Source organism: Poecilia reticulata, linkage group LG15 (genome assembly GCF_000633615.1).
Source record: "Poecilia reticulata strain Guanapo linkage group LG15, Guppy_female_1.0+MT, whole genome shotgun sequence".
Classification (NCBI taxonomy): Eukaryota; Metazoa; Chordata; class Actinopteri; order Cyprinodontiformes; family Poeciliidae; genus Poecilia; species Poecilia reticulata.
In genome coordinates, this window is record NC_024345.1 from 21,340,884 (window position 1) to 21,345,167 (window position 4,284).

Here is a 4,284-nt window from a genome sequence, read left to right on the forward strand (position 1 = left end):
GATTCCGATCATCCTGCAGTGTGTGGTGTGTTACGGTAGATCGTCGTGGCCGCACCGATCTAAATCAGGGGTTTTCCCCGACTGGGAGCTAAACGCTGAATGTGACAAGTAGCCAATCAGAAAGCGCGGATTCTCCTTCGCGCTTTCGGAGGGAAAATTACGGAGGGGAATCCCAAACAGCTGACACGGCGCAACCCGAAGTCCAGCGGACATTGGAGATAATTTGTGGTATCATTAATGTTTATTCAACATTTCGTGCAAAGAATATAGAAATGACAAGGAGAGGAGTTGGAGCCAAATTGCTACCGCAGTTGATAAACCCGGTAGGTTTTCAGTTGTTCTTCGTTAACGTGACATAAATAGATTATAATGATTTTCATTCAGTCAGGACTTTACGCTGAGCCACATGCATCACATGTAGATTCTAGTAAAGCATTGATTAATGCCTGATTTTAAAATTAGTTAACTGGACTTGGAGCCATTATTTTGTGCCCATGTGGCTGGACACCACACGGCACGACGAACCCGATCGAACCGTTATACCTGGGATTTCTGTCGGGTAATGTGACTCTCAGGTTTTGAAAATGGGCCGACAGCTCGTGTAATGTGCGCTGCACATTAGACTAAGGAAATGAGGAAGGGAGGGTCAGTGGAGAAACCGGAGCTGAGCCTTTTTTCATTCAGTGTCATCAACAGAAAGAAAAAAGGCAGGAAGAGACGATAAAGCCGATAATTAAAATGAGGTCGATAGGTTTAATTTATCGTGCGATTAATTGATTTATCGTTTATCGCGACAGGCCTAACATATAGCTTTTATTTCTCTAAACCACTCATTTCTGACTAGTGCGTTAACTCAAACACCTTGTCCCTTTTTCTCAAACCTTTTCTATTTTAGCTGTAAAAAATAACTTGCTTTTAACTATTAAAATAGCTTTTACAACTTTTATTCTGCACAAATAAGATACACTTTAGTACTTAAGCATTTTAGTGTTTACCTGAATCCATTGTTTTCACAGAATGTCAGTATTTTATGTCTTACAGAAAGAAAGAAAAAACTACTAAACTAAAAAATGTGTAATGTCTCTTTAATGCCGTGTCTCTTTACTAGGCTTCACACATAGGTAGCCATTACTTAGTAACCAAATGTCAACAATATGTTTTCTCTGCTTTTGCAGTAACTTATAATGTCCATTTTACAAATAAATACACCATAATAATGTCTTTTGTGTGAGAATCTTTTCAAAAAGTTCAAAATACAACAAGTTCAAAGTAAATCCAGTGTTCCTGTTGAGTCTGAAATATGCCGTTTTCTACATAATACCAATCATAAACTGCATAACGTGATTCACTAGTTGATTAAAAAATCTCTTCAGCTCTTAAACGATACCAATATTCATGCATCAAAATACATTTTTACTGACCTGATACAGAAAGGATGAGACACACGTTGAGCTTCCATTAGCATCTAACAGGAAGTTTCATTCTTCTTCTGTGTTCCTAACCTTCTCTGCCACCAAAGCGACAGGCGCCTCCTAGCGGTTGTATGTGGAGTTTTACTTAATAACTGAAATAACAGTAAAGAACTTTTTACAATGAGAATTTAAGAATAGAAAACTAATATTGGGTTGCCTATTTTTATACTTAATGTTTTTGTTACTTACAGCAGCTTATTTTCACCCCTCTGTACATATGAGCTCATTTATTCATGTCTCCTGATTACAGTTGGTTGGTGTGGATTATTTATTGCTGACAGTTGAAGGGATGAATCTGAATGGTTGCCACAACGTTCATGTTTCTCTGTCATGGTTTGCCACATAAAACCCCTCAAAATGGTAGTAGTAGTAAATTGTATTGTGAATGCAGGGCCATTTCACAGTAACGTTATACAACAAGCTAAATAAATAATGCAAGAATGAACAGCACATATTGTAAAGAAGACAAATATAAGAAGCAATGAATTCAAAAACATAATCAGAAAGGAAGCACAAACATTTTAATTCCACCAGTTCTGCAGATCACATATAATTAACCCAACATTGTTATTGAATTATTTTCATACATCAGGGTTTGCTGTTGAAATTTGATAAAATACAGAAAAGTTAAGGGACTCAGTATCTTTAAAATGCATTGTGAAACCTGCAGTCTGAGGAAGTGACATGATCTGCTGCCAGTCAGATGTTTTCCTCCATGTTCTGAAATCTTATACAAGGAGATGCCAGCTCTCTGTCTGACAGCAGCAATATATTACAATTGTTCTTGAATAATTGTCAGACTATTCTACAATCATTATTGCACCCAGATGCACGTTTTCACATTTTACAATGCTGAAGAAATCATAAATATTGACAAATGTAACCTGACAAGATTAATTGATCCAGTAGTTAATTTACAGTCTGAGATATGGAGCTTTAGCGAAAGTTCAAGCTGGAAGACTCCACCCCCTTCGTTCGCCCATCGACGTCATGCTCATCTCCGACCTCAGCGCTGGACCTCACCCGGTGCGTTCAATCAGCAACCAGGCTCTGCGTAAAAGGATCCACATCCAAGCCGTCAGCTGCTTCCCAGCTGCGTTCAACCCACCACCTCCCCTTCTCCACCCACATCCTTTGGCTCTAGGATGGCACCCTTTCCCGACCACCACCACCACCAGTGTCGGGCCCCGGGGGAGAGCATCCCTAATCAGTTATCGGGATGTTCATCGAGTTCACATCAAATCWCAGCTCAAATTAGCTGCCGGGGTCCGAGCGCCAAAGAACTGTTATTCATTCCTGTCATTAAATCTTTTAATTGTTCCCTTTTGTCTGTCTGAGTCTCTCCAGATTGAACTAATTTTAGCTTTTGGTTAAAGATGGAATCAAATCATAATCTGCTCTGAATAACCTTTAAACTAGTAATTTAAAATTAGTTTTGCTTTTTATTCTCCTCAACCTAAAGTTCTCAACAAATTGTCTTAAAACAAGTAAAAACTGATTCCTGTAAAGTGAGAATAATTCAGTTGAAGACTACTGTCTGATTGTTCTGTTATTATTTCTGCATGTTGAATCCTGCATTGCTTTGCTCCTTGACTGTCTGTGAGGTCTAGTCAAAGCACTGAAGAGCTTCAGCAGCATCCTGACAGTGAGCCATAGAACATGAGTCTCTTTTAATCACTGTCCGGCAGTTCAGCTTCTGCAGCAACACGAGCCGAGAGTAAGAGACAATCAATAAGCCGGTTAGTGCAGATGTAATACTTCACGCCGCCCAGATCCAACTTCACTTCCACTGATATCTGCTGTCTTGGTTTGGGTAAAATAGTAATTAGGAGGTGAATTATTTCATGAGGTTCTTGTTGGCACAATGCTGCCGCTCTGCAGTCTATTGAGAGGAGAGTTTATTATTCCACTTACTAAGCAAAGGTCGTTAAATTGTATTAAACAGAGAGAAATGTGACTTAAAGCTGATTGTTTAACTTTAACAACAGATCTGAGTTTCAGAGAATTTCAGTCTAGTTTGACTGACTTTAATAACTTTACATACAACTTGGAGATTTAATAAAAGATGGCAGATAATGTCAGTTGACTATGGCTATGCTTAAATTAAAAAGTCATAAATTCAATATTTCTTGAGCCGTGTCATGAGTATATTTGTCTGTGAGATTAAATCTATTGATTAGCAGCAGTGAAAAGAACAAAAGAGGCAAAAAGAAAGAGAGACCATAAAGAGGAGGAGTTCCTGAAAGGAAAGATTAACTCATAACTTCACCGGTCATGTCATAAAATGTACAAATGTTTCTGTTTAGAAAGGAAGTTTTTCATGTTTTAAAGTGAATCAGTTAGTTGCATTTTGGTACATAATGTTTAGAGAAAAGATTATTAAGCGAAATATCGAATTAGTGTCAGGAATGTATTTGGAAATTTCACAAGCAGACAGTGAAAAGCATCTACATGACTGATTCCTTCCTCTGATCGTGATTAGATCCAGTTTCGCTGAGCCGCCAGGTCACCTAGAGGTCAAATCTTGTCATTGATTAATGTCTGAAATATATGAGAATTTGGGCATCATTCCTCAATCCTTCATTCATCGATTTACCCCTGAGACACGCTGTCTTGTAAAGTAAAGAACATTTATTGATTTATTTAAGGTCCCACTTAGTTTTCTGAGTTCACAACCTCCCACTGGTGACTAATTCAAGCACATTTTTCCATAACTCAGATATTTTCTCTTTTTGCAGCAGGTGTTTCACAGCTTTTTGGAGCCTTTTGGAGGTTTTTGGAGCTTTTTGGAGGTTTTTGGAGCCTTTTGGAG